Source organism: Megascapheus bottae, chromosome X, assembly GCF_031878675.1.
Source record: "Megascapheus bottae isolate mThoBot1 chromosome X, mThoBot2.hap1, whole genome shotgun sequence".
NCBI lineage: Eukaryota > Metazoa > Chordata > Mammalia > Rodentia > Geomyidae > Megascapheus > Megascapheus bottae.
In genome coordinates this window covers 46,684,616-46,709,677 of record NC_143547.1, presented here as the reverse complement: position 1 = coordinate 46,709,677, position 25,062 = coordinate 46,684,616, and the positions used below count along the sequence as shown (strand labels likewise).

The 25,062-nt window shown below is 38.8% G+C and overlaps 1 protein-coding gene across 3 annotated transcripts in view; it reads right to left on the bottom strand.

The window, feature by feature from the left end:
- Positions 1 to 25,062, bottom strand: part of Arhgef9 (Cdc42 guanine nucleotide exchange factor 9) — a 299,679-nt gene that overhangs the window by 254,264 nt on the left and 20,353 nt on the right. The gene's annotated exons all lie outside the window — the stretch shown is intronic.

The window sequence follows — 25,062 nt, the reverse complement described above, 5'->3', positions numbered from 1 at the left end:
TGACTTTCAGAAGAATAAGGTATAATTTATATAAAGTTTAAAATAGGCAAATTTAAAGCATGCCCTAAGAATGTACACCTAGGTGGTTATATATATTTTTATATATAAACATGTATGTATATATATATGAATATATATAAATGAAGAACATAAATTTCAGCATAATAGTTATTACCTATGGGGACAAAAGAGCAGTATGTCACATAGGTAGATGGTCCCTATGGCCCTTCTTGTTAAAGTGCAATTTATTCCCCTCTCCCCCCTCTCTCTAGTGGACTGATGCTTGAATTCAGGTTCTCATGCTCTCATTTGACTTTTTCTCTAAAAGCTGTTGCTCTGCCACTTCAGCTACACTTCTGCTTTCAGATTTTTGCTAGGTATTTGGAGACAACAGACTCCCATTCTTTTCTGCCCAGGCTGACTTTGAACCACAGTCCTTAGATGTCAACCTCCTGAGTAGCTAGCATTATAGTTGTGAGCCACCAATACCAAACTGTTGTTCTATTTCTTAATCAAGGCGGAGGTACATAGTTGTTTAATTATAATTCTTGAAACAGTACATAGCTGTTTTCTCCTTTTGCATGTAAAATATTTCACAATATTTCTGAAAAATATATGATCAAGTGACAAATATATGCTTTAAGATAATAAGTGTTCTTGGGATTTGGAGATTAAAGTAATTGAAGATCAATATCTTAACAAATTTGGATCATAGTCACAATCTCTCAAGGTTAGATGATACCATACCTAAGTAATCATCTACTCCAAACTTCCATCTGTTATGTGAATCTTATGCATAATATATATAATATTGGACATATGGATATGACAGTAAAACCATTCTATAATCTTATAAGAATGTTGACACCAGCTGAGCACCAGTGGCGCATGCCTATAATCCTGGCTACATAGGAGGCTGAGTTCTGAGGATCATGGTTCAAAGCCAGCCCGGGCACAAAAGTCCATTAGATCCTTATCTCCAATTAACCAGAAATGGCACTGTGGCTCAAGTGATAGAGAGCTAGTCTTGAGCTGAAGAGCTCAGGGGCAGTGCCCAGGCCCAGAATTCAAGCCTCATGACTGACCAAAAAAAAAAAAAGAAAAGAAAAGAAAAGTTGACATTGTCAAACCAGAATAGGGATAATAGGGATAGATGAGACTCAAATAAGACCTGAATCCAAATCCTACATCCTAGATGTGTGACCTTGATTAAATCATGCCATATCTCAGAGCCACAGTTTCCCATGCATGAACCAAGATAAATAATAATACTGACTTCTGGGAAGCAGTATTTGGGTAAGAAAACTTCAATGTGGTCATTCTTACCCTAGAGAGGACTCACTTTTAGTTTCATAAAAATGCATTTTTCCTAATCAATTTTCCAATCACTTTCATAATATTTCACATCTTATCTGAATTCTCTCACCAAATGCAAGAACCAAGATAGAGAGTTGTGCTGACTCTCTGGTAACATTTCTTGGTGCTGTGACTCAGATGTAATGCATGTGTTTCTGCAGGAGGTTAAGAAGTATCCTCTCTGCCTCTCTCCAGGCTGAGGTCAGCCATGGTCACTGTGCTCTTCAAGCAGTTTTCTAGTCTTTGCACTTTCTTTTCCTGACTCAATATTAGCTTGGAGTGTCTCAGGTAAGCATGACTTGAGGTTTCTTCCAGGTGCTGCCTGTGCCTTCTTATGAATTACTAAGTGCCAGGTGCTTTACTTTTCTTGCCATATGCTCACTTGTTTCTCTGGCCTGCTTTCTCCCTATCGTACACTATGTGGATGGTTTTGGTTCTGCCTCAAAACCCTACCGGATTGAGTTTGTTTGTCCCCTGTTAGAAAGATAGCAAATATTATTGAAGCAATCTCTAGAAAACCCCCTTACATTAAATATCAGGACCTAGGAGATCCTTACCTACATTCTGTATTAAATCAAGAATGTGGACCCTCCGGCTTTATTTCTCCCTATTCTGGATATCTCCTTAATCTCTCACTGCTTCTATTGTTCCCTTTTAAAAAAATAGAACTGGACTTCTTTCAGCATCCCACCTTGGATTAAGGCTTATTCCAAGTAGAGTCCCCTCCCCCTCTCTCTTTCTGTCTTTCTCCCCCACCCCCTTCCCCCTCCCTCCCTCCTCTCTCTCTGTAGTGTCTGCTAGAACAGAGGCTTGAACTCAGGGCCTTGGGCACTGTCTCTGAGCTTTTGTCCTCCAGACTAGTGCTTCACCGCTTGACCCACAACTCTACTACTTCTGGCAATTTGCTTGTTAACTGGAGTCTCATGGACTTTCCTGTCCAGGCTGTCTTTGAATCCTGATTCTCAGATCTGTCTCCTGAGTAGCTAAGATTACAGGTATGAAGCACCCATCACCTGACACTAAGATGACATTTTCTTTGTTGCTGGCTCACTGCTCTTGTTCCATAGAGACACACAGATATAGATGACAGATCACAGGAAAAGATAGTGTGACAAATAGAGATGTCAGGAAGGAACTAGAAAGGTTGTGCTATGCTAACTTTTCACAGCACTAGAAGTATTCCTATAAGCACAGACATGGACACCTATAAGTTTCTCTAGCTTCTAGGCCAGGGAGATGCTCCTACCTTGACCTAGGATCATAGTCTCAGACTGACTCCTTGGGAGAAGGCACACCTTGGAAGATGACAGTGGCTTTTGTCCTTTCATGTACACATGGAACATGTCCCCGAATTCATAAGGCTCATCCCAGGGTTTCATTCTTTGTAATGTGACATGGTCAACCCTCAAATGTATAGACCAAGAAGTCTGGCCTCAAAACTGCACTCTTTTCTGACATAATTCCTCCACATGATTCAAGGCCCTCTATGCCTAGGCCTTCATTTCCCTCTTCACTGGATCAGGACCTGTGTAAGGCATCAAAGATACGTCTTGCCTGTTCAAGATATTCTTAATGATTCTTAGCATTCCTCTGTTCCATTCTGCTGCTCTGTATAGTCACTGGCTTTTGTTCACCCCTGTTCCTTCTAGCACTAGGGTTATGCTTTCTCCTATTCACCTTATAGGACTGGTTTGTCTCTCACTAGTCAAAAAGTGGTTCATGACCTGTTTCTATGGAAACACTCCTTCATGTTTAAAACTCCACAAAGATCCAAAAGATCCTGTCTTATTTCTCAAAAAAGTAAAATGTCTGTTTCTTTTCTCTGGAAAACTCCCACTCAGTGTCTCTACTGACAGACTTTGCTGTTCCACCCTTTGTCCCCAAGAGAAAGCCTTTTGCCCTCCTTGGATATTTTTGTGCTGCTAGTTAAAGTCTTAGCTGATTCAGAACACTCACATTTTCTTAGCTGACTCCTCAGACTTTCAGAATTAGAGAAAGTGCTCCCTACTTTGGGAGAGCCCCTTGAACTGGCTCCATTGCCTTCAACCAACTAAGGCCCAAACAATAGGGGGAAAAAGAAGCAAAAACCTCATTTATCTGCATGCTCTGTGTGTTTTGTGCTCACATCGTAATTATTAACCTATTAATACATTGCGTTTAACCCTGCATTATTGCCAAAGGAGGAAATATAAATTGACTCATGAATTTTACCAAACATTCAAAGAAGAAATAAAAGCAAGTATCTATAATTTCTTCCACAAAAAAATAGAAATAGAGGGAATACCTCCTAATTTACACTATAAAACAGGCTTATCCTAATACTTAAACCAGAAAATGATATTGCAAGTCACTAGAATAGGGCAATATATGTCATGAAGATAGATGAAAATCCTGAACAAAATATTAGTAAGTTAAAGCCAACAATTGATATATGTGTACATTAGATGAAATGGAACTTATTCCAAGTATATGTTAATTCAATACTCAAAAGTCAATTAATATAGTTATCAATTAATATAGTTATCAATTAATATATATCAATTAATCGCTTAATATATCAGCTAATCAGCAGGCTGAAGAAGAGAAATCATAGGATCACATCAATGAATGCATAAAATGTCCGTCAAAACTCAACTTCATGGGACTGGGAGCTTGGCCTGGTGGTAGAGTGCTTGCCTAGCATGCATGAAGACCTGGGTTCAATTCCTCAATACCACATACATATAAAAAAAGTTGGAAGTGGTGTTGTGCCTCAAGTGGTAGAATGCTAACCTTGAAGAAATAGCCCTGAATTCAAAGCTTAGGACTGGAAAAAAAAAAAGAAAAACCTCAATTTCATGATAAAAATTCTTAGCAAACTAAGACTAGGGTACTTCCTAAACTTGAATATCACCAACAAATCTATACATGATATCATACATAACTTTAAAAATCCAAACACCTGGGGCCAGGAGTTTGGCCTAGTGGTAGAGTGCCTGCCTAGCATGCATGAAGACCAGGGTTTGATTCCTCGGAACCACATACACAGAAAAAAGCTGAAGGTGGTGCTGTGGCTAAGGGATAGAGCTCTAGCCCTGAGAAAGTCCAAGGATAGTGCTCAGGCCCTGAGTTCAAAGCCCAGGACTGGCAAAAAAAATCCAAACACATTTACAATAAGATACATTACTAAGAAAATACAAATCTATGTATAATCTATGTATAATATGTATAATATGTATAATCTCTGTAGGAAAGAGATTTATGTCTTTGCTTATATACACATGAAGTTTGTGCTAGAAAGTTATACAATTGAAGAGCATTACTTCTTATGAGAAAAGGATGGGGGTTGAAGGGAAGGAAGGGTGATATTTTATTCAAACATTTGTTCTGAAATTTGAAACATGAATATTTTTAAATAAAAGTAAAGTAATTAAAATCTAATTAATGAATAGCTCAGCGTTATAATACTGGCACACAAACCAAGCAGATAGACCAATAAAATAGAACAAAGAACTGAGGAATAAAACTACACAGCTATAGTCCTGGGATTTTCCACAAAGGTACAAAAAATATACATCGAAGAAAAGGTAGACTCTTCAAGAAATGGTGCTGGAAAAACTGGGTATATATAAGAAAAAAGAATAAAAATTGATTCATCTCACCCTGTGCAAACTTAAATTCCAAATGGATCAAAAACCTTCATATAAAACCTGAAACTTTGAAAAGAGTAGAGGAAAAATAGCAGAAACACTGAATAAGACTCCAAATGCTGAGGAAATAAGAGCAAGAATCAACAACTGGGATTGCACCAAATTGAAATGCATCTGCACATAAAATGAAACATGCTAATTGATTAAAATGCAAAATACATGATAAAATACTAAAAACTTAAGCACCAAAAGAACAAATAATCCAATTAATAAATATGCAAATGAATACAACTGAACTTATATTTCCTTAAATAATACAAATGGCTTGGTACCAGTGGCTCTTGCCTGAAATCCTAGCTACTAAGCGGGCTGAGATCTGAGGAAGACAAATCAAAGCCAGATCAGTCAGAAAAGTCCATGAGATTTTTATTTCCAATGAAATACAAAAAAAGCCAGAAGTAGAGCTGTGGCTTCAGTGGCAGAGCTCTAGCCTTGAGCAAAAAAGCTCAGGGACAGTGCCCAAGCTCTGAGTTCAAGCCCCAGGACTGGCACACACACGCACATGCACTCGCGCGCGCGCACACACACACACACACACACACACACACACACACACACACACACACACTGCAAATGGCCAAGAAATGCATGAAGAAAGGTTTAAAAATCTTAGCTATCAGAAAAATGCAAGTCAAAAATGACAAGATTTTTATGTTGCCTCACTCAGGAATGGCAATCATTACAGAAACAAACAAATGGTTTTGAATGTGCAGAGTAATAGGGAAGAACCCTCATATACTGTTGGTAAATTAGTCTGATCACCATGGAAATTTGCATGGAGGTACCTCAAAAATACTGAAAACAATTATTCTAGGATTTAATTATACTAGTCCTGAGTATACACCCATAGAAATCTAAGTCAGCATATAATTGATACCTGCATACCCATATTTATTACAGCATTACTCCTAATAGCCAAGTTATAAAATCACCTTAAGTGCTGTCCTTCAACAGAGTGCTTAAAGCAAATGTAGCGCGCGCGCACACACACACACACACACACACACACACATTCACACACACACAATGAAATTTTATTCAGTCATGAAGAGGAATGAAATTGTGTAATTTTTAGAAAAAATTGATTAAACTGGTGAGAATTAGGTTAAATAGAACAAGCTAGACTCATTAAAACAAATACAGCATGTTTTCTCTCATATATGAAATCTAGATTTAAAGACAAAAGATTATTTTCTAGTTGTCAATGGCTCACACCTGTAGTTCTATGTTAAAGGCTGAGATCTGAGCATCAGAGTTCAAAGCCAGCCTGGGTAGACAAACCTGACAAACTAGCTCCAATTAACCCGGAAAAAGCCAAAATTGGAGCTGTGGCTTAAAACATAGAGCACTAGCCTTGGGCAAAAAAGCTCAAAGACAGCACCCTGAAGCCCCAGATCAGAAGAAAAGAAAGAAAGACTATTTGGATGGAGGAAAATGAGACCAGAATGACAGGAGAAAAGAAGAGAGAATAAAGGAGAATGGAGGATATGAACACACACACACACACACACACACACACACACACACACACACACACACACATATCCTAATACTATGTGCAAAAAAGGGCAGGCTATATACATACAAAGCTTACTTCTTCCTATCCCAAAGTCCCTGAAAATATCATACATATCCATAATACAAAACATTAAGTGTTTAAAAAATTCACAGGGGCACTGGAAAACCAAGTTAATTTTCACCATACCAGAAATCTTCAGAAGACATCCTGAGAAAGATAACATGACTATTATGAGTGGGCTATGTTAGAAAGCATAGATTGACATGTTTGTGTCTTTTCCTCAATATTAGCATTTATTGAAAAAGTGAACTCACAAGCTATGTCAACTTCATTTGACATTAATTCACCAAGTGCTGCTGATTTCATTCGAAATCCATGAGCCATCGGCAAACAGGTTTCTTTTATTCCAATCTATTTCATACAAACTTTCAGATCACATATTAAACTTCCCAATGATGTATAAGTTACAGAATGACTAAGAAAAGATCCAAATAGTTGTATCAGAAGTAAAACGGAACTTGCTGAAGGCAAGAGGAGAGCTGATAGAAGAAAGTTACTGCAGGTGGTTAGATAAGGTATTAACATAAATAACTCAATTACAGAGCTACTATAGCTGGAGAAGTGTCAAAGTGAAAAGCTGATTCAAGGTCTACTGGGTCATGAGAAAACCCATTTGAGTGGGCTGAATGTGTGACATCAAGCTGTGGATTCATGCTAAGTTTTGGGTTGTACCATAGATAGATATGTATGGGAAGATCTGACAACTAGTTAGTATCTCATAGCCAGGTGATTTTTTAAAAAATATGAAGCAGACAAGGAGATTGCATTATTACTTGGTCTAGTGTGACTGAGAAGCTTATGAGCTTATGCATGTGCACGGGGGGTAATTTTTATCTGTCTATCTATCTAGTTTTGAGCCAGTACTGGGATTTGAACTCAGGCCCTGGGTGCTGTAAATGAGCTTTTTCACAGATGGCTAGTGTTCTACCACTTGAGCCATAGGTCCATGTCAGGCTTTTTTCCTGCTTAACTGGCTTTGTTCCTCACCTCTCAACATCCTGCAGTAGCTAAGTTTACAGGCAAAAGCCAAAAGCAAGGGCTTAGGTTTTATGATATAGATATGATATATCCACATGCCCATGTGTTTCTGATTTAATTTGTTAAGTCCATAGGTGATAATATTTTAGTTGAGTAAATAGATTACCAGTCTGCCTGTGGTCTGTGCTGGACAGATGGTGGTTGTTTACTTGCACAGACAAGATGTAGTCATTCTGCCTCAGCATTTTGCACTTAGAATGGAGTACTGATTTTTTTAAAATAAAATAAAATGGAATCACTAAGCACAGCTTGAAAGCTACTGCTTATACAATATGGAATATGTAGGGTATGGCTCAGCCTAAACTCCCCAATGGACTATTGTTTTGAGGGGAGAATTCACACAGCTAAAACCATTCTTGGGAAATTGCTTCACGAAAAATCTCAAATAAGGGTAAAAAAAGTCAAGCTAGTTCTTTATTTTTCTTCAATAATGGGGCTTGTCACTCTGGAAAGCAGTGTGGAGGCTTCTTAAAGAACTGAAAATAGACCTTCCTTACGACCCCGCCATACCACTCTTGGGCATCTATCCTGAACATCATAACCCAGGATATGATAAGGACACCTGCTCAGCTATGTTCATCTCTGCACTATTCACAATAGCCAGGAGATGGAAATAATCCAGATGCCCTACTGCAGATGAATGGATACAGAAAATGTGGTACATATACACAATGGAATTCTACATAGCCAACAGACAAGATAAAATAATGGCATTCGCTGGGAAGTGGATGACATTAGAGCAAATCATGTTGAGTGAGATAAGTCAAGACAAAAAGAACAAAAGGCTCATGGTATCCTTAGTATGTGGCTTTTAGATCCAAAGAGTACAAGAGCGAGGACTCAATATTTACATACCCAATGCTATGGACATGGTATTGGAAATTTAAACACAACTACATAGACATAAAATTTATGACTTTATAGACATAATATTTGATTACATAGATTAATATGTATGTATGACATACAAACCCTCAGCCTAATTTTAATTTTTATGTTCTAAAATCTAAGTGCCAGTGATTGTATATAGAGATTCCCTTCCTGAATACCTGTTTGTTAAACATGTCATTTGAAAAATGATGTAAAAATCAATGTTAATAAATTCTTTAATAAAAAATAATGGAGCTGGAATTCAGGGCCTGGGTGCTATCCCTTAGCTTTTATCTCAAGGCTGGTGCTCTATCACTAGGCTTCTTGGTAGTTATTTGGAGATAAGAGTCTTATGGATTCTCTGTTCTAGCCTGGCTTCAAATCCTGATCCTCAGATCTAACCCTCCTGAGTAGGCAGGATTACAAGCATGAGCCAATCAGCTCCTAGCCACAAGGTATTTCTGGTCTTTAGGAAATGGATTGACTTGCAGGGGAAGTTCTATAGTCATTTTCTGGCATGATTCTGTGTCTAGTATGCTTCACTGATACCAAATTCAGCCTGCCAGGTGTAGATAGGTCTAAATTACATTCACCCGCTGGAGTAGAGCTAATGGGGATTGCAAGTGTTAGAAAAGAAGGCAGCTTAGCAATAAAAGGGCGGCATTTGAAGGGAAGCAACATATCAGGGCAGGATCAGCATGGTGTGAGTGGCAGAAGATGGAGGTGTGCTGCATGCTGGGGTTGGGTTTAGAGAATGGAAGAGGTGAGTCATAGTTTGAAATTTAGAGGCTCTAGCTTCAGAAATCTAAGGCATCATGACACAGATCTCAGACTTGGGAGAATTTCTTAAGTGAACTGAAGTCAGAGATGAGAGCAAACAAAGGGACTCCAGAAATGTCTGTTGAAAAAGAGGGAGGACTAGAGATGGAAAGTTTTAAAGAATGAGGCCCAAGATTAGGGTGAAATAATAGGAGAGAAAGATAACTAATAAGGAAAATTCAGGCAATGAGACTGGAGCTATTTAAATTCTACTTCTTCAGGTGAGCATTGTGCCTAGATTTGGGCCCAGAATAGAGCTCACCACAAACTGGCAATCTTCCTGCTTGGATCTTCCAAGTGTTTGAATTATAAATGTTGAACCATCATGCCCAACTCCTGCCTTCACATGATGCTATCAGAAATGGTACCTATCCAACAGAATTAGTTAGCAGTCATTATGTTGAAGATTCATAGATGATGGCCATGAAGTTTTATGATTTGACATTGACCCATGCTCACTATTTCCTTTCCTGCTAAGATTTCCAATAGGTAATGGAGAAAATGGGAGAGCACAAATGCCTGGAGAGGATGCTTTGATTAGTATTAATTAATTCATTTTTAAAGGTTTTATTAACATTGATTTTTTACATCATATTTCAAATGTTATGCTTAATAAACAAGTATTCAAGAAGGAAATCTCTATATACAATCACTGGCACGTAGATTTTAGAACATATTCATTTTTATAGCACCATTAAAGCATGGACCTATGCCTTAGAGAAATGACTTTCAAAAATTTTATGACAGGGGGCCGGGAGTTTGGCCTAGTGGTTAAAGTGCTTGCCTAGCATGCATGAAGACCCGGGTTCAATTCCTCGGTACCACATACATAGAAAAAAGCCAGAAGTGGTGCTGAGGCTCAAGTGGTAGAGCTCTAGCCTTGAGAAAGTCCAAGGACAGTGCTCAGGCCCTGAGCTCAAGCCCAGGACTGGCAAAAAAAAAAATTTATGACAGGGCCAGAAGTGTAGCCTAGTGGTAGAGTGCTGGTCTAGCATACATGAAGCCCTGGGTTCCATTCCTCAATACCCCATCCACAGAATAGAGCCAGTAGTGCTGCTGTAGCACAGGTGGCAGAGTGCTGTCCTTGAGCAAAAAGTATCCCAGGACAGTGCCCAGGCCCTGAGTTCAAGCCCCAATACTGGCAAAAAAATTATAACAAACACATAGTAAGCAATACATTTTATAGTATGACCAAGTATACAACAGACATGCAGACAACCAAAATATGTAAAGCACTCTGACACTGGTGAGTTCAAGCCCTATTGTTGGCATGTGCATGTGTGCATATACACACACAGGCACACAAAGACGCATACACACACATACACACTAACACACACATACACACATACACACACACACACACACACACACACACACACACACACACACACTGCTGCACCAGAAACAAATCAAGAACTCCAATCTCACTTGGTACCAATGGATTCTAAGAGCAAAAAAAATTGATATCTTATTTTCTGCTACTCACAGTCCTCAGAACAGTGCTGTGTTGTAAACATTCAATCAGTATTTAGTGAATACATGAAGGAAAAGACAGAGGTTTCCCTTCAATATATATATATATACAAGCAGCACTTCAGGGAACATTGCGTTTTAAGTCCATTTGCTCAAGAATGCTCATATCTTGTGGAGAGGACCCAGGGAAGTCATTTTCAACAAAACAGCCAACCCATTTAAGAGACTGAAGTAAAAATATTTTGCTTGCTTGTTTTGTTGGCTGTGGGGCTTGAACTGTGATCCTGGACGCTGTCCCTGAGCTCTTCAGCTCAAAGCCAGTGCTCTACCCCTTGAACCACAGTGCCACTTCCAGTTTTCTGGTTATTAATTGGAGATAAGAGTCTCATGGATTTTCCTGCCCAGGCTGGCTCTGAACCCGTGATCCTCAGAGCTCTGCCTCCTGTGTAGCTATGATTACAAGCATGAGCCACCCCTGCCTGGTTGCTCGTCTCACTTTCTACATTACTAAATTTTTGTATTCTACATGACAAATACACCATGGAACATCCCTTTCTTTAATCCTCACTGCTATTGTCATGATGGAGCTATTCATCATTTTTCTTGTAAACTACCATTATTACTAACTGCTTCCAATTGTTCTCCCTTTCTCTTGTCTGAGCCCCAGGCCCCACCCCTCTCATTAAGCACCATTCATACTACCATTAAGCACATTTCATTAAAAAAAAACCCTACATTATTGCTTTAGAAAATCTGTATTAGTTACCTAGATATAAATACCTGAATTTTTAAAATGGACAGTATCCTGTATAGTCTTATCGGAAGTATATCCACAAGAATAACCATATTTTGGCCTTTTACTATGAACCAAACACAGCTCTAAGTCCTCTTCAATGTTAATGTGACCATTTTCTTTTCATTTTTTTGGTATTTTTTTAAGTGCTGGATTCAAATACAGGACCTCACATTTGCTAGACACTATTTTGTTAAGCCACACCCCAAGGCCTTTTTTGATTTATAGCTATTTTTTAGGTAGAGACTCTCTAGCTATTCCCAAGGGCTGGTCTCAGGTTAAAATAACCCTTTTTATGGCCTCCCATATATGAGGGATGATAGATATGAACACCACCATGCCAGACTTATTTTTTGGAGTCGTAGTCAGAACTAGCCTTGAACAGTCATCCATCCAAATAGCTGGGATTACATGCATAAGCCACTATACTTATCTCAAGCATCAAAAAATATCATACAGTATATGTGATACAGGTCCATGAAAACCCCAGAAAGCAGGTATGTTTGTCTTCTTTTTTTAAGGCTGATATTAGAAATATAAGGAATACTTTTTCAGGAGAAGTATATTTCCTAATTCAACAATTTTCAAGTTTTTTTTTGTTTTTTGTTTGTTTTGGCGGTCATGAGGCTTAAACTCTGGCCCTGGGTGCTGTCCCTGAGCTCTTCAGCTCAAGGCTACCTCCCTACCCTTTCGCCAAGCTCCACTTCCCCTTTTCTAGAGGTTAATTGGAAGTAAGAGTCTCATGGACTTTAGGACTTTAGTACCTGGTCTGGATTTGAACTGTGATCCTAAGATCTCAGCCTCCTGAGTAGCTAGGATTACAAGCATAAGCCACCACACCCAGCTAAATTTTCAAGTTTTTAGACAATGAAAATTTCAAATATTATGGAATTCTAGTCCTTTCAATCCACACTTCCAATTCTGGTGACCCTGCAGTTAGTGCTAATTCACCCATTGAGTCTACCCAGTGCTGTATTCCTACCTTTCTCTTACTGTTCTTGCATAGGGATGGGGCTGGTTTATATGTATTTACCCTCACTTCTGTTGTACTGCAATATCCATGTAAATGCAGTGACCATTATGTACTTTACTGGCTTGGTCCCAAGTAAGTACTCACAAAACATCTGGGGAGTAAATGCATTTGGACATCATCTGCATTGAGCCAAGAGTTGACTCTGTGAATTGAATGAGAGCAACTAGCCTGAGCATTTCAAAAGAAGAAAACAAAGGGGACACAGAAGAAAAGAAGTGCTACAAATACTTGAGTAGACCAGAACAGGCTTGGGAGAAAAGGATAACACAATCAACCTAAAGAACTTGCGGCAGGAGGAAAAAGCGGAGTGTCTAGTGGGCTGAATACAGGGAGAAAGGGCTCTTTGAAAATCTGAGTAAGAGATGGAGCAGTTTTATTCTCCCTAGCTCCTTAACTGAGACCATTTCAAAATAGCACAGCAGTGCCATCCAATGGATGTTCCTGGAACTGCAGGAAGCTGACTCCACAAAGTCTCAAGCTCTGCAGTGCAGAGGTAAAATATCAGGAGATTGATACTCAGGAGGATGACATCTGAGGATGGCAGTTTGAAGCCTGCCTGGGAAGAAAAGTCTGTGAGACTCTCATTTCCAATTAACCAACAAATAGCTTGAATGGAAGTCTGACACCAGTAGTAGAGCATCAACCTTGAGAGAGAAAACTAAAAAATAATTCTCTGGCCCTGAGTTCAAGCCACAGTCCTAACACACACACACACACACACACACACACACAGGAAATTAAGTTTCCATGCAGGCCTCAAGCTTAACCCCTAGGAAGTCCATTCATTCATTCTTCCATTTTTCAGCTAGGCTGGACTTGAAAGGAGAATTAGCTCTAATACCACCTGTAGCCTAGTAAGACTACAAAGGTAACACTGTGATATGCAGGAAAGATCAGTAGCTTGGGAGCTGACTCCCACTGGGACACGGAGCCTTTCTGTCACTACAGTAAGGAATAGTACAATGTTCACTATGTGAGGATTCTTTCAGAGTTGCTATTTTCAGTCTGATGAAAACATTGCCCCCATTTTCAGAGCTCTTCAAGCCTCATCCCCTATCCATTTTTCCCCTTGGGCTACTTGTTCTCTCTTTTGCTGCTTTCCCTCTTGCCTCAGCTGCCAGTTGAACCACAAAGCTGTCTTTATAGCTTTATACCTATGTGTGTGTGTGTGTGTGTGTGTGTGTGTGTGTGTGTGTGTGTGTGTGTGTGTGTGTTGGTACTGGACTTCATTATCTCATTTGGCTTTTATTTCAAGGTGGGTACCCTAACACCAGAGCCATATCTGCACTTGTAGGTTTTTATGGATGGTTAATTGGAGGCACTTTTCTATCCCAGCTGACTTAGAACTGAGATCCTCAAATCTCAGCTTTCTGAGTAGCTAGGATTATAGGTGTGAGTCACTAGCACCTTATGCCATATAACATTAAAAAATACCCTCTTCATAACATACCATAGACAAGAAGGAAAGCCAATACAAATTACAGAAAAGAAAAGGGCAGCCCAGAAATTTAAAAAAAAAAGCTTTTACATCACATAGATGGGAAGTCACAAAACCCAGACAAAATTCCTAATCTGGTAGGACTTTTTTTTTGTCAGAACCAAGTACCTGCTCTTCTGGGAATCTCCATGACCTGATGACCTGTCTGTTGGAAGTATTCATGTGACGCCAAAGGACCAGAGGAAGCCCCCCCCCAACACACACACACACACACACACACACACACACACACAAATCCCCACCCATTCTATAGAGAGTGCAAACAAAACCTAAGGAAATTAAGATCACTTGACAACTATCCCTATATCTGAGCCTCCATCCACTACTTCCTGGTTTCTCACATCCCTAGGCTTAAAGTAAGACAGAAATAATGACAGCCTGGAAAATTACACCTCAAAATCTTTGGAGTGTCCTTGATCAACAGTGTGTATTTGGTAGATACAGAGATTTAAGGTTCAATTCCAAAGGAGGCCCACTTTAATACTTTGCTTGAGGATTTACAAAACATCCTACCTAAGAGAACAAGAAGTGCTTGGGATGCAATTCTCCTCCCCCTGTGAGATCCCCTCCCCACCGTGTGTGTGTGTGTGTGTGTGTGTGTGTGTGTGTGTGTGTGTGTGTGTGTGTGCCAGTACTGAGACTTGAACTCAAGTCCTCCTATTCTCAATTCACTTTTTAATTCAAGGCTTTATCACTTGAGCCACAGCTCAAGCTTACTGATGGTAAATTAGATTTAAGAGTCTATGGGTGAGGGAAAGTAGGGCAACAAAAGATGGGAAGTGGTAACAATGTTCAAAAAGTAATCTACTCAATACCTTAGGAATGTAACTGTCACCCCTCTATGCATCACACTGATAATAAAATTTAAATAAAAATTTTTAAAAAGAAAGTCTTGCAGATTTTCCTGCCCAGACTGACACTGAGCAGCAATCCTTAAATCTTAGCTTCTTGAGTAGCTTCTAGGATTACAGGTATGAACCACTGGCACCCAGCTTATCACTCCTTTTGTTGTTGATGAATTCTTCAATCTGGATTGACATTCTTACAACTATTAAAAGAGATACCAGACTCAATATTGTTCAGATAGTTCTGCCTTATTAATCGGGCACAGGTGAAGTGATACTTCAGCTCTGTAGCTAGTACAATATCTCAGAATATGATACTTTGGAGAGAAAATAATGGTCTTTGTACAGAAAAACAGGTTACATGATTCATCAGATACTTCTGTTTTGAAGGACATGTTCAATCTCCTGCCCAAATATAAAGAGGAAAATATGTTACCCCATGATATATGTCTATATTGTGGCTTGTCAATATTATAAGAACCAGTACATGTTTCTAATAAAAGTAATGAAATTGAGGAGTTAAAATTTTTGCTTCTAGGGGCCAGGTGTTTGGCCTAGTGGTTAAAGTGCTTGCCTAGCATGCATGAAGACCCGGGTTCAATTCCTCGGTACCACATATATAGAAAAAGCCAGAAGTGGTGCTGAGGCTCAAGTGGTAGAGTTCTAGCCTTGAGAAAGTCCAAGGACAGTGCTCAGGCCCTGAGCTCAAGCCCAGGACTGGCAAAAAAAATTTGCTTCTAAATCACAAAACATGGCTTTTCTAGAAATTTGACATGCACATATAATATTGTATGAAACTTAAAGGTCTCAGGCCTTTTAGAGATGGCCCACATTTTTAAAGATTCAATAATTCCTTTACTACCTCGTTTGCTTTCCAAATATTTAGACCTTAAGCTTTAGCATGTATGTCAGTCAGAAAAACAGTTACTCTTGAATACTTGTTTGTTAAACTTGACATATGAAATATGATGTAAAAACATGTTAATAAAATCTAAAAAATAAAGAAAAAGATACATTGTCAGACTATGATAGGAAGAAAATATTTAGAATATATACCACTGGAAGTTTATAAATATGTATATATATATATCACATACCTAAGATCTGTCTTTACTAAGAAACCCTTCTTTAAGTAAATCATATTTAGGGGTCGGGAGTATAGCCTGGTGGCAGAGTGCTCACCCAGCATGTAGGAAGCCCTGGGTTCCATTCCCCAGAACCACATACACAGAAAAAGCTGCAAGTGGCACTGTGGCTCAAGTGGCAGAGTGCTAGCCTTGTGTAAAAAGTATCCAAGGATATTGTCTAGGCCCTGAGTTCAAGCCCTAGGACTGGCAAAAATAAAATACATAAATCATATTTAGAAGAAAATGTTCTTAATTCAATAGTGTTTATGTTATTCAGGGCCTTAGCACTTGCTAAACAGACATTTTTCCACTTAAGTCACTCTTCTACCTGATTTTTTGCAGATTATTTCCAAGATAAGGTCTCATGAACCTTCCTGCTTGGGCTGACCTCAAACAACAATTTTTTTTCTGTTTTCAACCTCCTTAGAAGCTAAGATTATAGGCATAAGCCACAAAAAAAACCTAGTAGTTTAAATTCTACATCTGAACAGTATTCAGGATAATGGTCATTCTAACCGGGGTGAGGTGGAATCTCAATGTTGTTTTCATTTGCATTTCTTTTATAGCCAGAGATGCCGAGCATATCTTCAAGTGTCTATAGACCATTTTTATTTCCTCTTCAGAGAAGTCTCTCTTAAATCTTTAGCCCACCTTTTAATGGGAGGGTTGTTTCTTTGAGGATTTGTTTTTCTTTGGGGGGGTAATTTTTTTAGCTCTGAGTTTATTTTAGATATGAGGCTTTGTCTTCTGTATAGCTAGTAGTGAAGATTTATTTACCATGCTAGCTGTGTCCAGTTTAATGCAATTCCATTTGTCCAACCTTTCTCTGGTTTTTTTATGTTTCTGGGTCTTTACTGAGAAAGTTTAGGCCTGTGCCAAGGAGCCCTAGTGTTTCTTTTATTCCTTCCTCTAATATTGTCAGAGTATCTGATTTATATTGAGGTCTTTGACTCATTTGGAGTTGATCCTTGTGCAGGGTTATATATGAGAATCTAACTTTGGTTCTCCACATGTGTATAGTTAATTCTGCCAGCACCATTTGTTAATGAAGCTGTCTTTTTCCATCTAATAACTTGGGTTCCTTTGTCAAAGATTAAATGGCCATAGGTCTGTGGGTTCATTTCTGGGTCTTCAATTCTATTCCAGTAGTCCTCACGCCTGTTCATGTGCCAGTACCAAGCTGTTTTTATGAGTTTATAATAGAGTTTGAAGTTTGGTATTATATTTGTTTAGTTTCTGTTTTCTAAATGACCATCTGTACTTAATAGGGATACTAAAATTATGCTATGATCAGGAACTTGAAAATTTCTACCAAATGTCGCACTTTTGTTGTGAGAGATATAATCTTCTATTGTGCTGATAGTTTCGCGTGCTTGCTCTTTAAGTAGAACAAAAAACATGGCTCATGTAGTAAGAGTTTTGTTGCTGCTGTTTGTGCCAGTCCTAGGGCTTGAACTGAGGTCATAAGCACTATAGCTTAGCTTTTTTTTTCAAGGCTTGTGCTCTACTATTTGAACCACTCCTCCAATTCTAGTGATTATTTGGAGATAATAGTCTCAGACTTTCCTGCCTGGGGTCGCTTTGAACCTCAGATCTCAGCCTCCTGTGTAGCTAAGATTACAAGCAGTAGTGCCAGTCTCAACGACCTGTTGTTACATGTATGACTTTCTCTTAACCATATTTTTTCTTGCTGTCCTTTGTGACTTGTGCCATGTAAGTGCAGAGTGAAATTTAGTCTCCTTGCAATTAGAATAAAAAAAGCTTCCATTTTTGTAACTCCTATTTAAAGAGTTAAAAAATAAAGCTTCTTTTTACTTTGAAACAGTTAACATTAATATTGAATGAAGTTACTATTTTCAGTACGCATTGATATTATGAAAATGAATATGATTTGGATTTCATATTTTGACTATTCACTTTATTTCATAAACAGATGATTGTATATCTTCACATGTATATGTGAGTATATTCTGAATATAGTGCTTATCAATATGTGGCTTACTAATTATTTTTACGTATTTGTTTATTTATTGTATATTTTCCTTCTCAAACATTACTGATTTATTTGTTGTACAGATCCACATTTTCTTATCTTACAAAATAATGGCTTATATGTGAAACACATCTTGGTACGTTGCCTTATTTTTGTTACATTTTCTTTTTCTTGCAAAACTGGGGTTTGAACTCAGGGTCACATCCTTGCTAGTGCAGATATTGAGCCATGCCCCAGTACTTTTTCTTTAGTTTACTCATGCTGGCTTGGACTGTTTCCTCCTACTTATTCCTCCCACATAGCTAGGATGATAAGCACATATCACCATACCCAGCTTACTCACTTGCTAATGGGTTTTTTTTGTTTTGTTTTGTTTTGTTCCCCCCCCACTCCCCGCCCTGGGCTGACCTCAAAACACAATCTTCCCAGTTTCTGCCTCTTGAGCAACTGAGAATATAGGCATGAGCCAACATTACAATGTATTTTTCTGTAGCATAGAATAAATACATTGAAGAAAAGAAGGCTTCTGTATGACAGACATTAGATAGCCATTTGCGTGGACTAGGGACATAGCTTAACTGGTAGCAAGCTTACATAGAAATCATAAGATTTTGAATTTAAACTCTAGCAATAAAAACATAATTTACTAAAAAAATCCATATGTATGTTCTCAGATCATGCATGTTCAGAACAATCCTAAAATGATCTTAAACTTTCAAGTTGGGCTAGTATCTAGACTCAGGGAAAGCATAAATAAGCTGCAAAGTACTGTCCCAACAGAGGAATAGTCTTTAAAGACTAATAAAGATGATTGTTTTCTTTTCTTTGCATGGGGGAGGGATCTTTGTTTATTTCAGTTCCTTGTACTAAAAAAAAGCCACAGTCAAAGAAAATGTAAGCTGAACATATCCTATAGGAACAAATATTCTATTGATCATATTTGATTCACATTAACAAGAAATAGTCATTGAAAATGAGATGGACTCTATAACCTTCAGTAAGAATAAAAATACTCAGAGATACTGGGGAAGGATGAGAATCTGATTTAAAACATAACATGCAAATTACAGTAAATGTTAAGCTTTCAACCACAGCAGCAGAAACCCACATAAGCAATTGCCATAGCTAGTATCACCATAATTTTGCTTTATAACTCTTTGTATGACTTAAAAGACAAATGCATAGACAGTTTCTTATCTATGTCACTGAGCATATAATGTATAAACGTGTGATTTGTGACATCAATAACAGAATGGAATGGTAGAACCTGATTAGAAGTGGCTTTCAAATGCTACTGAAGTTAACTTGGTATGGCTTAATTATAATGTAATTAGTTTAGCATGCTAAATATAACCCCCCAAAGCTACTACAAAGAATATATGACAGAATATACAGAAAAGGAAATGAAGAAGGAATCAAAGCAATTCACTACAGAAAATTGACTCAATGCACAAGAAGTAATTAATAGAAGAAATGAGGTGCATAAAATAAACAACAAAATGAAAACATTTCCTTCCTCATGAATAACCGCATTCAATGTCAATGGTTTAAACGCTATTACAAAAGCAGAGATTAATACCGGGAGAAAATGAGAGAAGAGGTTACGCTCTTCAAAAAGAAATATATTCACTATCTGTAAGCCTTCTGTATATCACCTTTACAATTTAGAAGAAAAAAACAGAGACTGACAGAACGAATTTTGAATAAAACAACAGACAACTAGGAATACTCCTTATAATTAGATTATGTCCTAATAAACATATTATGAATTGAAAACAGCACAATTATAGGTGCTAGCGACTTACACCTGTGATCCTAACTACTCAGAAGGCTGAGATTTAAGGATCTCAGTTTGAAGCAAGCCTGGGCAGGAAAGTCCATCAGATGCTTATCTAGACTTATCCACCAAAAAACTGGAAGTAGAACTGTAGCTCAAGTGATAGGGCACTAGCCTTGAGCACAATAAGCGGAGGGACAGCACACAGGCCCTGAGTTCAAGCTCCAAGATTTGAACAAAGCAAAAATTAAATAAAAAGGAAGATAACCATCTCCATTCCTGAGCAGGCATCACCAAACATGGAGGACTGACAGCTGTAAGAAGGTGGGGGCAGGGCAAAAGAACAACAAAGAGAGAATAAGTAAAACAAAACATACATCGTGTTCTCAGATATGAACAGAGTCATAATTTAACACAGACACAAACACACACACACACACACACACACACACACACACACACACACACACACACACACAGAAGGGGAAAGAGGAGGAACTGAAGGAGGATAGCTTTGGGAGAAAAGAAAAAAACCTTTATCAAATTGCCCAGACTGAAGAGGTCTGACAGAGAGAGGGTAGGAGTGGAGACAGAACAATCACTCAGAATACACAGTTGATAGTAAATCAGCTATAGGACAGATGTTCAGTCTAATCAGACAGATGTCTAGGCATCAATATAGCATGTAGGTGTACTGAAATTTCTCTCTTCTACCTGGTATTTGGTCACACTCATTCAGTTGTGTGAAGGCATTCTATTGTGTAAGCATCGAGACCTCATTGGCTGTCTGGATACATGATACAGGGGTATCATCAATTCTATGGGAATATACAACAAGGACTGGGAACATCCTCACTTGGTGCTTGACTGGGAGAGTGAGAGAATGCAATGCTTGAACCACATCCATAGTAGGCTCCATGCAAATTCTAGTTCAAGTCACCATGTGGAGGTTACCTTCCAGCTGGGCAGAAGTACAGAATAGAACTCAACAGGAGTGTTCTTGCTCCGAGATGTAATGCTTTCCTATCTGAAGACCAGATAATTAAAGGATCCAGAGATTAGAACCAGTCAGTAGATATTTACAAATGGCCCCATTCAGTCCTCCCCACACATAACATACCTTCCGGTTGCTAGGAAACAATACAAAAGAAAACAGAAAGCCATTAACCTGGTACTCATCATCAACTTACTCAGAGAAAGAAAAAGCTGTCAACATGGATGAAGAATTTGAGCTACAACCCTCACAATGGTACCCATGGGATACAGGGAAAATATCCATATTTTTGTTTTTGATTTTTTAAATATCTTTCAAATTTCCTCCTGTTTCTTTCTCCATTTCATGTGACTGCATAATTTCATATAGGCACTTTGTAAACCAGATCAAGTAGTTTAAAAAGCCACATATATGCTTTTATTCTATTTTTACACAATTTATCTTTCCAGTTCCCTTATATTACTTCTCCATTTAGCCAAAACAACCTAATATCTAACTTCTTTGATTTCTTTAGCCTGATTTTACTTGTTTCTTTTGCTTTTTCTTTTTGTGACCTATTGCTCAAACTGAGTTCTTCTCACAGGACGCAAAATAGCCTGGGATTTATTGTCTATTTGCTTCAGTTTCCCAAGTGCAGGCATTATACACAAAGGTATAGCACACATTTTCAAGGTTCAATTTTTAGCTATTTCTTTCTCTTCCTATCTACTTCCCATATATTTATTTTCTTTCTGTTCTCAGTTGGATCAGTTCTTTCTCATATCATTCTTTAATGGCAGAAAACTGGACTGTACTGGACTATCTCAATAGTTCCCCCTAAATCAGTAAATATAACAAACTAGGTCTGGATGTTTTGTACACTTATTTTTAGAAAAATTGTACTATCAGAACTCCATATCTCCAATTAACCAGTAAAAAGCCAGAAGTGGTCCAGCCTTGATCAAAAAGCTAAGTGAGAGCACTCAGGCCCTGAGTCAAGCCCCAAAACCAACACAAAAATAAAATAAAATAAATGGATCAGAGATGGGAAAGTTATTGCTCAAGGTCTCACAGTCACCAAGTGGAAAAGCCAAGACTAACATCCATTACTGACTTCTCAAGACAAAAGTCTTGACAAAGGAGAACTCTGAAGACATCAGATTTACATTATAAAGGAACATCTTATACTTTTTTCCACCAAGCTCTGACAGGCCCTTTTCATTGATATACATTATCTGTTCCTGACCATCTCCTCAGTATTAGAGTTAGAACTCAGCCTTCTGCTTTCCTAGGTAGACATTTTACCACGTGTACCACACCCTTTAGCACTCCTGTTTATTTCCAGTTTGCCTTGGCCAGACTGAACTGTATGATCCTCCTGTTTACATTTCCTTTGCAGTTATGACAATAAGCTTGTGTCCAACATTTTATTTTTGTTTTTGATTGAATTGGGCCTCTCACAGACCCTTATTTTATGAAAGCTGTTCCCAAAGAGTGATTCCCTTGATTTCAGCCTCCAGAATAGCTAGGATAGCTAGGATTACAGGGGTGAGTTACCATGCCTGTCAGCATATCTGCTTTCTTCTCCAATCCAAGTTTGACTTCCAATTTTCTGATAAACTTGGGGGTACTCCTCCCTTCTTACTCTTTTGGACAGATGTTATGACCATATATAAAATGTTCTGTGTTTTAGGCTGAGGTTATAGCTCAGTGATAAAGTGCTTACCAAGTACACACAAGACCCTGTGTTCAATCACAAGCACCACATATACACATACATTTTGTGTTTTAATTTGCTAGATCATTAGCTGCATGAAGTTGGGCTTCAAAGTCTAGGTCAAGGGTATCTTTGAATACGTCGACTACCTTCTTCTGGGATTACATCATTGCTGTCCTGACAGCTGCAGAAACTAGTCTAGTCTAAGGTAGAGCATTTCAAGGTCCTTTAGCTATAGAAGAGTTAAATTGTTTTCATAAAATCCAGTAGAGAATCCTTACTGTCTCAGAACTGTCTGCAAGCACGCAGATGATAGGATAACAGTTTAAGAACATTCAAATCCAGAGACTGTTTCTGAGATGAGAAAAAAGAACACAAAAATAATAACCAGAATTTATGGACCTTCTCTTAGATGACAGGTAATTTCCTCTACATTGCCTTTATTTAATTCTCACAGCACCCCTGTGAAATTGGAACCATTATTATCCAAGATTTCCAGATGAGGAAACCAAAGCCCTAGGTCATTAATCTAATGAGCTGGTAAAAACACGGCTGGGATTTTAGCTGAGGCCTTTTATGATACCAGAGACTGCTTTTTATTTTTGTTTTTGTTTTGACTACCATGATTCATGGTGATGGATAGAGTCTACTCTGGACATTAGAATAAGGCAGAGATAAAATACTGACAGAGTCCAATCATTAGCTCTTGGGTTAGGCTCCAGCTGGGTAATGTCACCTTTCTATTCCTATTCTTTTTTTATCGTGTGTGCGTGCGTGTGCGTGCGTGTGTGCGTGTGTGTGTGCGTGTGTGTGTGTGTGTGTGTGTGTGTGTGTGTGTGTGTGTGTGTGTGTGTGTGCTGGTACTGGGGTTTGAACTCAGGGCCTGGGTGCTATCCCTTAACTCCGTCTCTGCTTCTGGCTTTTGATGATTAGAGAGAAGGCTTTCACAGACTTTTTTTTGACCCAGCTGGCTTCCAACTTTGATCTTCAGATTTCAGTCTCCTGAGTAGCTAGAATTACAGGTGCGAGACACCAGTGCCTGGCTTAAGAATTACTTCTCTATCTTTTGCCCTCACTTAGTGGACTAGGGCAAGGGGCTCTGCACTTCTCACTTGAGGGTTCTGAGTCCAGCTTCATGCCCCTAACAGTCTTGTCCAAACTTTCCCCTAGTTAATAGTCTGAGGTAGTGGAAGATCTAGTCCAAGGAACAAATGGACAACTGCATACAGGTACAGGGCTGTCGAAATATTAAAGAAGCATCACTATGTTCTGATGATATCTTTGTTCAGTCAAAGGACAGGAAGGAGGGTAGGGAAGGAAGTGTGAATGCAGAAAGGAAATAACTGTCTCAGGTGTGTGGGGGGGAATAGGAGAGGGAGGATCAGCTAGAAAAGGCAATATCTCCAAACCTTAGCAGAAATGGCATTCCCTGTCCTCCTCACACAGTCTTCAAAGGTAGAAGGCTCCCTCCCTCTCTCTCTCTCTCTCTCTCTCTCTCTCTCTCTCTCTCTCTCTCTCTCTCTCTCTCTCTCTCTCTCTCTCTCTCTCTCTCTCTCTCTCTCTCTCTCCTTCCCTGTCTCTGTGAGATTATACAGTCTTGGTATTTGGACAATGGTTAGAATGTAAGTATTGTTTTTACACTTCTCCATGGCTTCTTCCCCTGGTCCTAGGTTCTACAGACAGTTAACTACAAATACATGGTAATAGATTAATTGGAAGTCACTCCTGCTGTTACTCCTAATTCTCTCTTCAACAAGCATCCTCTCCCAAGTCTACTCCAACTTTTGTTCTCCACAGACTCATCTGTAAGTAAGACAGAGACCTGGACAACTCATTTCTGTTGTTGAATGGTCTTTTGGATGTAGAGACATTTGTCATGGAAGTAGTGTAGATTCGGGTGAAGACAGAACCTGAGGAGTGGGGAACTTGGGAGTTGAGACAGAGGTGACAGAAGAGATGAAGTGGAAAGTTAGAAGACCCTAAAATTTTGGCACTATTATCCCCAACACTGGATTGTCTTCATCCCTTACTTTCCATACTCTACATACAGGAGTCAGACCCTCAGGAATGTCATGAGGTCTACTCTCTTCCAAGACAAAAAGAATAAGATGAAGAACCAGAGCTAGGTGACAACAGAAACCCCAATCACAAGGCCCACTACTTCCCCATCAACTTTCCCCCTGCTATCTCTTATAGGCCAAGAGGGCTACAAGACACCTACTTCCTATACCTGAAAGACAATATAAGTATAGGTTCACTTTTTACTCAGAGTATATCACAAGCCAGTACAGACTGGCAGGGAGCCTCTAAGCAATAACTTCCATGTTATTCCCCTAAACCTTTCACACCCTATGCCTGGACCAGCCAGCTTTCCTCTGAAACTGTCATTCAGTCTGTCCTAACCCCATTCTACCTCAAGCCCTGGCTGTCCTCATTCTGTTACTTAGGAATGAAATTTTGAAGAACAGAAAGGCAAAGT